Here is a 13,563-nt window from a genome sequence, read left to right on the forward strand (position 1 = left end):
TACGAACATCACGAATAGAAGTAGGAACTGGCCAATCTTCAATTGCTTGAACTTTAGAAGGATCGACATGAATACCATCAGTAGAAATCACATATCCCAAAAATGTTACTGAAGAAGCCATGAAGGTACACTTCTTCAAATTAACATATAAAGAGTTGTCAGCAAGAACTTGAAACACTTGTGAAAGATGTTGGAGGTGTTCTGGCTCACTGCGACTAAAAATTAGTATGTCATCAAAATAGACAATAACAAATTTACTGAGAAAGGGTTGGAGAACCTGATTCATAAGTCGCATAAAAGTACTAGGTGCATTAGATAACCCAAATGGCATGACCAGCCATTCATATAAACCTTCACGTGTCTTGAATGCTGTTTTCCACTCATCTCCACCTCGAATGCGTATTTGGTGGTAACCACTGCGTAAATCCAACTTAGTAAAAATAATAGAGCCCGACAGTAAATCAATCATATCATCAATACGCGGGATCGGAAATCTATAAGGAATGGTGATGCGATTTAATGCTCTGCAATCGATACACATCCTCCATCCATTGTTTTTTTACTAACCAAGAAGGCAGGACTGGCACAAGGACTGTTGCTAGGTCGTATCAAACCCTTTGTAAGCAAATCATTTACCTGTCCCTGTAATATCTCATGCTCAGCAGGACTCAAGCGATAGTGTGCTTGGTTTGGTAAAGAGGCTCCAGGAATAAAATCGATGCAGTGTTGAATATTCCGTAAAGGAGGTAATGCAGTTGGTAGTTCATCTGGAAATAAAACATTATATTGAAATAATAAGGGCTTCACCTTTGCAGGCAACTCAATCATAGGCTTAGAATCTTCATGGGAATGTAAAGAATGTTGTGGGTGCAAAGAACGAATAACAGTGGCTACGACAGCATCAGTCTGCGCACAAGAGTTTGAAGTGGAATTGGATGGACTAAGAACCTTGGTTTTCCCATTATGAACAAAAGTGTAAGTATTCTCGAATCCATTGTGAACCGCGTGAAGATCGTATTGCCAAGGTCTGCCAAGAAGAAGATGGGTTGCCGTCATATTAATGACATCACATAGAACTGTGTCTTCATAACCCTCAAAAGAGAATGACACATAACACTGAAGAGTAATCTTCTGTGTGCTAGAGGCATTAACCCATCCTACAGTGTAAGGTTCTGGATGAGAAGTTACTGGTAGTTCAAGCTTCTTAACTACGTGATCAGCAATATAATTATCCACACTGCCACTATCAATTATCATCTTGCAGATTTTACCCCCAATATAACATCTGGAGTTAAAGATACTGTGTCTCTGAGACTTGCATTGTTGAGTAAGAAATAATGGACGAATCATCCCAACAAACTCATCGTCATCACCAGGTGAGGCTTCATCTTCGAACTCATTAAGCGCACCAGTGACTTCATTAATGAACTGAGGTTCACCAATCAAAGCATTGAATTTCCGAAAATCACTAGACGTGTGCCCCGATTGCTGGCATTTATTGCACTTATCTCCACGAAATTTTGCATAAGTATTAGTAGTTCTCTGTTGCGGTGGAAATTGTTGTTTCCTGTTATGAAACCGATTCCCTGTAGTAGGAGGAGTTGGTTGCAGAGAGTGAGACTGCTGACCCGGATGAAGATCAACTGGATTGGCTCAGATAGGTGTATCCAGAGGTGGAGTATAAGGCACAATATGGATAGGTTGTCGATGTGAATGGATAACATCATCATAAGGAGGCCTGGGAATAGTCAAAACAGTATCTGGAGAAAAGTTTTGAGATGAATTGGTACCCCTGGAATTATTTTGATAATGTCCTTTTCTGGATGGATAAGTCCTAGAAGAACGAAGAAGGCGATTTTCTATCTTAATAACTTGCTGCACCGCTTCGACCATAGTAAAAACTGAATGAGTCATACCATTTTGTATTAATCTATTCATCCCCTCAATGAATCTTACAACTAACTGTTCTTCAGATTCTTTGAGTTGATTTCGTGCCACCAAATTATAAAAATCGGACACATACTCTTCAACAGTGCGTGCCCCCTGCTGAATGTTCTGCAATTTGATGAAAAGTTGCTGCATAAAGTCTCTAGGTAAGAACTTATCCCTGATCAAAGTTTTAATACGTGTCCAAGTACGTATTTTCGGTTTGTTAGCGTTTCTACGATCATCACAGATCTTATCCCACCAGGCTGCAGCTCCTCCTTTGAGCTTGTAAGTCACAAGTTTGACCTTAGAATCTTCAAGGACTTCCATAAATTCAAAAAAAGCTTCTACCTCAAAGAACCAATCAGTTAGTTCTTCAATACGAAAATTTCCAGAGAAGTTGGGAATATCAGCTTTTAGCTTATATTCGGGTAAAGAACTGTAAAGGTTGTGACCAGTTTTTAAACGTCGTTCTTCAATCCAATTCTTCTCTAGATCGTTCTCACGTTCATCTTCATCATCACTGTCGAGTGTAGGAGAAACTAGCTTCTTCTTTGAATGACCTATGAACCCTTCATACGGTTTCTTAATGTTTAAAGTACGCAATACATCTTTAGGTACTTCATCATTCTGTAAAAACTGAAGTGTATCGTTTTTAGTTTTGTCTTCTAATTCTACAAGCTCAGGCATATCCAAATCTATATTTATGTGTTTTGCAACCTTGAAAAGCTGATTCTGCATTGCTTCAAGCTTGTTATCTCTTAACCCTAATTTTTCCTCCATGGACTTCTCAAGAGTTTCAGTAATGTTTTTTGCCAAAATCTCGATATGAGATTTGATGAGAGCTTCGATTGCTGCTAGAGTAACTGGTTGAGCAGTCATATATATATATATATATATATATATATATATATATATATATATATATATATATATTTTTGTGTACTTGAAAGGAATGAAAAGGTGTTGCGGAAGCGAAGTAAAGGATCAAGTGATAGGATGAAAAACCTAAAACTAAGCGGGTGATACCAACTAATGTGGAACAAGGTAAAAGAAAGCAATACTAGATTGCTATAAGCAAGAAGAGAAGAGAATTAAAGCAAGAAGAGAAAGATAAGTTTTGTGTTTAATAATTTGATTGAGTAATAGATAGCTCTTACAAGACTTAATCTAGCCTTTATATAGGCTTGAAGAATAACTAAACTAGGAAACAGAAAACTAAAAGGAAATCTAAAAGAATCCTAAAAATAAGAAAGACTGAAACTAGGAAACCATGGAAGCCAAACCTCTAAGCGGAATCTTCTGGAATTGTAGTATGCCCTGCATCAATTGACCAATTCATGAGCAAGCACAATATTACCAGTAATCTGTCTAGAAGATAGAAAAGCAGCCTGATATGGGCTTATGAATTTATCCATAACTTTTTTAAGCCTGGAAGCTAAAAGTTTGGAGATAATCTTATAAGACACATTATTTAAACTAATTGGCCTAAAATCAGAAGCAAGTTTTGGGCAATTAGATTTAGGAATTAAAGAGATAAAATTATGATTCATCTGCTTCAAAAAGTGTTTAGAATGGAAAAAGGCCTGAACCATGTTAATAGTATCTTCACCAACAACATCCCACATATGTTGGTAACAACCTGTAGGATACCCATCTGGACCTGAGGAAGTCCAAGGCTGCATCTGAAAAATTACTTCCTTAATTTCCTCATGAGTGGGACATTTACTTAAAAACTCATTATCCTCATCCGAAATACAAGGACTAATTCTTTGAAGAAAACAGTCAGGCCTAGGAGGGTTGGAAGTACTACTAATATGAGAGAAATGACTTCTCGACTCATCAGCTATACTGTTCCTATCAGTCAACCAAATGCCCATTTTATTTTGAAGAGTATAAATTTGAGTCCTCTTCTTTCTAAAATTAAACTTGTCATAAAAATATCTGGTGTTTCTATCATCAAACTTCAGAACATTTTCCTTTGCTCTTTGTATAAAGTAATCCTGCTGAACATCATACCAATGATTTAGACTAGCCTCAGTTTCTCTAATCTCATTTAAGTTAACCTGATTAGTAACATTACTATTCAAATACTCCAACTGGTTCTGAAAATAAGAAATGTTCGATTGGATGTTCCCAAAAGTATTAATGTTCCACTCTCTAAGAACATACTTAACATTTCTCAAAGACTTAGAATACAAGTAAGCATGAGAGCCTTTTTCTGTGGTCTTCCAGTTATCTTTAATAATATCCCTACAAGTATTGTGCATGAGCCAACATCTGTTAAACCTAAGAGGTTTCTTAGTAGGATTATCATCCTTAGTACTAACTAACAAAATAGGGAAATGATCACTCCCTATAGCAAGTAAATAATACATAATGCAATTGGGAAAAATATTAAACCACTCTTGATTTCCTAGCCCTCTATCAAGCCTTTCTAAAATCAAATTGGCACTATATCTCCTATTTGATCAAGTATAAGGATTTCCCATGCACCTAATACTAGCTAGATCTAGAAAATCAAGATGATAATTGACCACATTCAGTTGGTTTTGGGAGACCACATTACCTCCTAATTTTTCCTTATTGCTAGTTATAAAATTCATGTCCCCTATGACTACCCAAGTGCATTTAAACCTACCGTATAGTCTAGTTAAAAAGTCCCATTGCCTAGCAATTCCTTGCTCATCTATGGCACCATACATATATACTAGCAATGTCTTACCACTCCTATTATCAAAATTCATAGAGCATACAATGAAGTTTTGATTATACTCAACAATATCAAGAATAATACCATCTTTCCATAACAAAAACAACCATCCGGAAAGACCAATAGGATTTACATAACAATAATAGGGATAGTTTAGTTGTTTAGTGTATCTCTTCATCTTATTATCCTTATTTTTGGTCTCAGCTAAAAATATAATGTCAGGGTCATTGGATCTTACTAAGTCTCTTAGATGATACCTAGTATGATTGTTTCCAAACCCTTGGACATTCCAAGACAAAATCTTCATTTTAATCACACAGTACCAATTACTCTCACAAATGATCAAGTCGTTAGCTCCAAGGATCTTAGGCAAAAAAAGACAGTCAATAGAGCATTCAAAATAAACACCACAAGAACAATCAGAACTTCTCAAATCACACGAAGACAAAACAACAACTCCATAAAAAAATTCCTATCCAAATTAAATCTATTGGCTAGATATAAATTGAACCAATTTAAAACCCCAAAATCAGCAATAATTGGAAAAAGATATTTAGTAGGAAGAAATACCTGATTTGCGGTACTCGTGCTTGACTCAATAGCAGGAACATGGTGCGCCCTAATGCTTGATTCACTGGCTCCATTCTCTACATCTTCCATGTTCAAATCATAACCTCCATGACCATTATTCCCACTCCCTCGATGACCACCTCTACCAGTTACAAGCAATTTAGAGATTTCAATAGCATTAGGGTTCTGAGAGTTCGATTCTAGGAGGACATAGTTATCCCCGATTCCAGAATCTATACTCCTTTTATTTTTTCTTGGGTCGGACTCATCCTCTCAGGTTCTTCAAGTCCATTATGCTCCATATTATCCGGCCCATTATGTTTTGCGGTGCCTTCAAAACTATTCTGCATCTCTTCCATCATGTGTGCATGCTTTGCATAATATTCCGCAAAGGCTGAATCAGTCATACCAAAAATGAAAATATTTCATGCTCGTTCTTCACACATATCATCGTCATGTTCAATCACGAAACATTCAATGCATATCTTCCTTGGTTGCTTTTCAAAATGATATCTAACCCAAAATTTCTGCTTAGCTGCATTAAGGAGCCAATTTCATCTCTTCAATGGTTGTCTGATGTCCACTTGTACTTTTGCAGTCACAACCCTTCCTCTTACTTTAAATCCTCTTGTCCCTTTTTCAACAACTTTCCTCCCGATGTCTGCACATAGCTTGTCCAAAATTCCATCGTAAACATGCTCCAAGGAAAGACCTTTAAATATAACTGAAAAACTTGGTGATTAAATTCATAATTTTCTAACGGAATGGCATTATCATAAGATTTTAGCACCACCAGGTGTTCATGGATTATCCATGGTACTTTTGCTAGTACATCGGCCTGATCCTCAGAAGCTTTGAATTTAAAAACATATAGGTTTCTACCCATAATGTGGATATTAACCTTTATTTGTCTTCTCCAAATGATGTTTACATCTCGTTGCACCTATTTATAGTCGATATCATCTTTAGAGATTATCTTCCCAATTAAGCTGTGACGCCAGTTATTAGCTGCATCCTCTATTTCTGCATCATTGATTAAACCACCACTAGCTCAACTTGCTTGAGCCCTTCCCAAATCTTAGAAACTCTTTGTTAGAGCTTCCATTTGAATCCTTGAACTTTGCGACATTTTTGATTTCAAAAAGATAAACTGTGTTTCTTTTCTGATGAGGCTTCCTTTGAATATGTATAAGCTTATTCTCTTGATAGTATTTATAAGAGAGTTTACAATTAGGGTTTAGTTGACTATTTCCCGAATTAGAAAAGATTTTTCCAAGATAACCATAATTTGTTATATTTCTTTTGTACAGCTGTAAACAGAAATCTGCATGTAGAATAGGCTTTATTTTAGGATAGTGATATTCAAATTTTTGAACTTCCCAGAATTGCGCCTTTTAGAAATACCCTTTTCCAGAAATACCCTTGGATCCTTGGACGTTGAACAACATAATGTCTTGAGATTGAATCTTGATTAACCCAGAAGATTGATTACTAAAACCGATGATAGTGAAACATACTGTTTCATGGATCATCTAATGAAGAATCATAGTTGAGAATACCACTTTAAGAAGTGATTTTTGGCCCTTAATGGAGTTGAACATGTTCATATCTTTGATATGAAAAACTCTAATGTTCTTAATGAGTAATCGTGAATCAAGACGAAAAACGCACCACTGCTCCCTTGAAGACCACAACTGGTACACTACTGAGATCAACAAAAGTACTATAAAACAAACAGATTAGTTGTTCATGTCTGTTGATTGATAAAATTGGAGAAAAGTGAAAAGTACATAAACTTGAATCAAAAAAACACGTAATAACTATAAGAAAAAAAGAAAAACCAGATAGCAGCTACTATGTTATAATCATGACCAGTTGTGAAAAAATAGAACAATTTTTAGGACATTAGATTTAAAATAATCAAGAAAAGATCAGAAAATTTTCACCGATTTTTAAAAAGCGAGTTGACTCGAATTTCGACCGATCCTCAGAGCAAGTTTCCTCCCCCTTTTTCACATACAATCACTCCCAATACTCAGGTAAATGTGCCAATGTGTTGAAATTTAACTCATTTCTCTTTGGTTTCGCCATTTTTATAGTTGAAAAACTCTGTGCCGGTATGCACAATGACACTGTATTCATATTACAGCCATGCCAGCCAATAATATCCCCTATTTTGAAATGCTTTCCGGCATTGTATTCAACCAAAAACACCATGCCGGTACAAAAGTTACTTTTTACCTACCACAAAATATTCTACGGAATATGTCACGGCATGGTTCAGTTCTAACGTTACTATGCCGGTACCTCAAAAAAAAAAAACATACAGGAATTAGTGACTTCGAATGTTAAATACTGGCATGGTTGATTAATTATCGATTACGCCGGTACTGAGTATCAACGTTTAATCTTAGGTAATGAGCATGCCAGCACAAAAGTTTCCGGCGTTGATTTCCCATGAAATTAGTATGCTGGAAGCGTTTCAAATTTGGTCTTCAGTTTTGGTTCAGTTCAAACATGCCAGAAATGTGGTCGAGCATGCCGGAACTATGGTCCGACATAATATTTTTTGTTTTTTTTTGGAACTAATTTAATTTTATTTTCATTTGTTCCTTATATTGTGACATATTGATCCAACAAATGCAAGACCGCTTGGTCGGGATACGTCGTAATACTGTAAAGTTCCTCCGTTATGTTACCAAAGAATACTTTTCACCCAGTATAATGAACTTTACTTAGGGATTGCTTATAATGAACCTTATAATCGCCCGTGGTTGTCCTTATATAGGGAATAACATCTAAACAGGAAGCAATTGATTGGGCTAAAAAGACGGCTAATAAGAACATGTGTCAGCTAGTGAGGAATACTCAAGGTTCATATTTTCGGTTCGAGATGGTTTGCGAGAGAAATGGGTCGTACAAGGAGAAGAATAGCCACACGAGAAAGGGTTATGTATATCCAAAGAAGACTAATAGGGTATAAAATACTCAAACAAGGAAGGATAATGGCTAATCTTGTATTCAATTTAAGAGAAAAGGAATGGGAATGTGTGGTGTGGTTTGGCCACCATAACCACGAGGATCCGAAAAGTTTTGTTGGCCACCCATTACACTACACCAAATTTGGTGAAACTCAGATTCACAACAGCTTACTAGCTGTTACGAAATTTCAGTTGCAAAAATTTCGCAACAGTTTGAAACAGTTACGAATCGCAACTGTTTTCCTTTGTTGAGATTCGCAACAGAATTCAGTTGTACGCGTGCGTCTCGTGTGTGTGCTGCCCACACTTTCAAGCTGACTTGATTTCGGCCCATTGAGATACTCGGAGTCAGCTTAAAAACTGACTCGGTCTTTATTATAATCGAGAAACCTCTTTTCTCTTATCTTCTTCTCTCGTTCTCATTTGTAAATCTCTGCTCCTCTCTCGTTCTCTTCCCCATTTCTACTACCAGCAACATCGTTATCAACATCATAAACCCCCAAATACTTTTCTCTCTTTTTTTTCGAAACCCTAGAGATCTCTATCTGTCTGAAGAGCCCCCAAACCCAAAACCTAATGGTCATCGTCGATGAAGAAGAAGATAGAAAAACATGTTGGAACTAGGGTTAATACCATAGGGTTTGTTTCATTATTTGATATATATGAATTGTATAAATGAAATTTCAATAAATAGGTCAAGATAAGATTAAGGTTTTGAAATTAAAATTCAATTTGATTTTATTACAGGAAAAGATGGGGTTCTAGGTCTTCTGTAAAGAACACAACCTTGAATTTGAATTTGTTTCTTCGTTATGGATTCCACGAATCAACATCAGTAAGTATAGTTAGGGTTTTCAAATCTAATTTTTTCATGTTTCTCCTTTTGATTTCAAGGTAGAAACTAATCTCTTTTGAAAAAAATTTCAACATGATCTCAGCATCATCCGTAGGATGTAAGATCTTTTGGTATAATCTCATAATACTAATTCTATTTCAAATCTTAATGATTCCCCATATTTCTGTGGTCATTTCAACTTGTTTTAATAGTTCCATTTTGATCATAAACTCATGTATTTCAATGATGAATTATCATTTTTGTATGTTCCCTGGATGGCCTCAACTATAAATTTTGATTGCAACGTAAAAATTAGTATCTTGTGTCATTCTTGTGCTGGATATATGAAAATCTCATTGTGACCATGTTTTAGTTAGTTTGAGTTTCTTTTCTTATTAAATAGATATACAAATGACTTTCAGATTGTTATGGCAGCGTTTCTTATAGCTTGGGTTAAAGCGATTTTGAACTCAGGATTATGGTTTCACCTTGGGATCATTTGTGTTTGTCGTAATCGACTTGTTGAGCATGTCTGAAGAGAACTATTGGTATGCTTTTAAGCTACTTATGTGTTTTTCCAGATCTGTCGTTTAATTATATTTTCGATTCTCGTTGTAATGTGATCCTGAGGTAATTGCTTGACTTTTCTATTTTATTCTGATCTACTTTCCATTTGATATATTTAGTTTGCATCCTTCTCACTTGGTAAGGGATTCTTGCTGCAGGGATATAATGAAAAATGTGGGGACCTAAATGATTGTATCTCCACTCCCAAGGCTGCTGATTTTGATGCAAAACTCAGTAAGGAGAAAATCAACAATTTACCATTACCTAGTCAGGTGGATTTTATCATTGATGGTCCTCGTTGCCAGGTTTGTGAGAACTCTTACATGCCAACAATATGATTTGGCCAACTTGTTTAGCCTAAATAACAATATATTATTCAAACTCTTTACACTTTTACTGAATATAGTTTTCGTGTAGGGTTTTTCTGGAATGAATAAATTTAATCAAAGTACATGGAGTAAGGTCCAATGTGAGATGATCTTAGCATTTATATCCTTTGCTGATTAAGTAAGGGTGTACTGCCTAAATTTTGTCTGAAAACTTTTATAGCAATCAGTTATTTACTCATATATCACTTTTTGTTCTTGTAGTGGTAAATATGCAACACACTGCTCTTTGATTGCTTCCCGCTTTTCTCTTCCACCATTCAGTCACCCCCCCTCAAATTCCTGTAAAGAGTGACATTAGAAGTTTGCGCCTAAGAGTTGGGTAAGTTCTCCAGCTGAAACTGAATGATGGAACTGAATGGAGACAGCGCATACAATAAGAGGTTGGGCACCTCATAGATGTCTCCGGGTTGTCTTATGATGTGATTGCCCGATTAATTAACGAGGATAATCTCTATCTCGGATTCTTTATCTTTATCTCTATCTCGGTCATAATAATCTCAAGATCTACAGATTTGATTGTTGTTGGGAAGAAATAATAATTATGTTCAAAGGTGTAGAACTGACTTTCGTTGTTCTTTTTGTTAGAACTCCACCTTCATTTCATTCTCCAGTATCTTCACCACCAAATTTCTCGTCTTCAGCATCACATGACCAGTTACATATGTTAGTTTAATTGTCTTTTATGGCAGAAAATACATCTCATTTAGTTTCAGGTTTAAAATATTTCAAATTTCTTTTCCAGGTTGCACGATTTCTTTATGCAAATTCTGGTGGTGGCGTTTTGGCACTTGGTTACAATGGGATTCAAAGATTATGGAACTGGGTCTATGTGCTACCAATTAAGCAACTGGATTAGTTTAACATTTTTTTCGAATTTCATTCATAATTACATCAGTATTGACTTCCTGCTTGCTGAATTTGCTTGTTGGCAGGGCAATTGGGTTCATTCTACGAGGGCAGCGAAGATGACATTAATGAGTCTTGTTCCTATGTTTGGAAATGCGGTCATTCGGTGACACCTAAAGTCTTCCTCTAGATACATTTGGTTCTGTAAGTCTTCCTCTTGTCCTCCAACTTGAGCTTTTCCTCTTTTTCTGTCGTGTTTGTTTTTCCTTGTAGTTTTTTTTTTCGTGCTTGTGTTGTTTCCTCATCATAATGCGTAATTTGTCTTGCAGGGCACAATGAGCTTCTTCTATGCAACTTGCTAAAGAGGTGAGCGAAAGAAAAGCTAAAGGGGAGGCAGAGAAGGACAAACATGTGGTAATTTATTGTTAACTTGTTGTTTTTCCTTCAATTATTCTAACTGAAATGTAAATGACGTGTTTTTCCTTTAATTATTTTCTACAGGCAGTAAGTAAAGAATGCTAGTGGGGATGAGAAACTAATTGGTGGTCTCGCATGCTTGATGTTAGAGACTAGGAAGGAAGTTTAATGAATCTCTTTGGAAAAATTCAAGGTTCTTCTCTATGTTCATCATTTTATTGGATGTCATTCTTTTGATACTACACACGGAATTTGTATGTCATTGGGACTTGAGAAATGTTTCTAGATATGGCTATACTTAGTGATGTGTTTCTTACTTTTTGTGTGTATGGAGTTCATCATGGTATGTTATGGTGAATTAATTTTACGAAAGAATTATTCTTTTTGGATTAATTTGATTTGTAATAAACAGGAGTGACTTGATTTTGTTACTGGAAACTCTAACCGTCAAAAATCTTTTTGAGGTTGCAAAATATTCGCAACTGTCTTCATCTGTTGCGATCTTTCAGTTCGCAAAACAGTTGCGTCCTTCCAGTTCGCAACAGTTCTAAACAGTTGCGAACTTTGGACGTTGCAACAGGTCCGAACTGTTGTGAATGAAACTTTGTAACGACAACCCATCTGTTGCAAAAAACTGCAACGTCGACTTTCGTAATAGAGTAAAACTGTTGCGACCCCGTTTTGGAACTGTCAGTCACCGTTGCTAATCGCTAAATTTGGTGTAGTGTTAGCTGCGAAGCTAAACCCTCATGAAATGGAGAATGTAAAGAGATTGACCAAAGATTGTATTAAACCAAGATAAATTCTCAGAGGCTTCAAGGAAAAGGATTCGACGAACATTTCTTCTCTAAGTACAATTTATAGTGCACATGCAACTATTAGAAGGGTGGAATGGGAAGGTAGGACAGTTATGCATGAATTTGAGAAGATAGTCTTTGATCATGACTACACGCGTATTCATTCCACATCATTTTCTTTCACAATTTGTTCATACATGCTTTGGTGTTCTTATGATGGATTGCACCTACAAGACAAATAAATATAATATGCCGTTGTTCAACATCGTGGGGAAAACATCGGACAAGGTGTCATCCACATTGACTTGGTATTCAATGCAAAACGAGATGGATTATAATTATAATTGGGCATTATGACAATTGAAATTACTCTTCTGGGAAAATCATCTTCCGAGGGTCATCATAACTCATAACCATGACTCATTAATGAATGCAATATCCGACGTCTTCCCGGATGCACAAAATTTCCTATATACAAATCATATACGTCAAAATGTGGCGATTTTCTCTGGCCTCCTTGTAAAGGTCGAACACAACCTCTTTGGTAGTCATCGTGTCCAGAGCCAATCTCATATCTGTCAGTCAATGATTATCCAAAATCAATTGACTGTCACAAAATCATACTTCACGAAATTTTCAGCCAAAGGATATAGCCCAGAGTCCTTTACTAATTGTTGGACCTCTTTATATTCCGTAGCAAAATCTTAATGACTCGCGGCTGGGTGTCGGAAAACACGCACAACTTTCTTATTGTTAGAGCACTGCTCGGTCGAACTCGCAAGCGTTGCTATCTCAAGCTTGTTTGTCAAGTTTTAGTGTCCAAAACTATAGGTCTTGATTTCTAGTCTAATTATACCTAAGTCTCGGATTAGGATAGAAAGTGTAGTTGAGCTTAGACTTCACGATATTCATCTATTGAAGACGAAGAACTACTAAGGGGAGCTTGTGGAACTTCATCAACAAAAGGTATGTGGAGTCTTGAACTCATCTATCACTCAAAATTCTATCTAATCTATCATATTTGAGACAAAAGTCGTATAGCTATATATAGACTTCAGTTATTCACATTTGATATTTCGAGCTGAGTTTAACTCGCTTATATATTTCTCGAAATATGTGTTGGTAAGCTTTCACTTTAACCAAGTTCATCTTAAATTCTTGACGAAATTCAAAAGATGATCATGTGAAAATCGCATGGTAACATCTTACATGATTTGTGTGAGACAATCATTTTATGTAGACCCCGAATGTTTTGTATTGATCATTCGATCACTTGAAAATTGCTTTGAAGCTAATAGTTTGTGTGAGACAGCTATTCCGGTCTTCCGAGAATGTTTCAATGGTTGAAATGAGATTTTTGGAATAACTGGATTTAAGGATAGTATGCGTACTTTGCATGTATGTAATCCATGTCCGCTAACCATAGTATGCACACCTGTATGCGTACTGGTTGGTTTGAGAAAGTCCGAGAACCTTGTATACATACCGGTACGCGTACTGGCGTAAGGTTCAGGTCCGAAAA

At 36.2% G+C, this 13,563-nt stretch overlaps 1 long non-coding RNA gene across 6 annotated transcripts; it reads left to right on the forward strand.

Annotated features, from left to right (window-relative positions):
* The first annotated feature begins 8,610 nt into the window (after positions 1-8,610).
* LOC113277969 lies at positions 8,611-11,653 on the forward strand. Of its 6 annotated transcripts, none has more exons than XR_003325249.1 (9): positions 8,611-8,829; positions 8,938-9,025; positions 9,461-9,573; positions 9,751-9,897; positions 10,010-10,099; positions 10,183-10,532; positions 10,724-11,031; positions 11,157-11,241; positions 11,329-11,653. It is a non-coding gene; the product is annotated as an uncharacterized LOC113277969 (long non-coding RNA). The 6 variants fall into 6 exon arrangements; XR_003325250.1 differs by having other exon boundaries at positions 10,183-10,300; XR_003325248.1 differs by having other exon boundaries at positions 9,461-9,655; positions 10,183-11,031.
* Positions 11,654-13,563: the final 1,910 nt, after the last annotated feature.

This window comes from Papaver somniferum, chromosome 5 (genome assembly GCF_003573695.1).
Source record: "Papaver somniferum cultivar HN1 chromosome 5, ASM357369v1, whole genome shotgun sequence".
Lineage (NCBI taxonomy): Eukaryota > Viridiplantae > Streptophyta > Magnoliopsida > Ranunculales > Papaveraceae > Papaver > Papaver somniferum.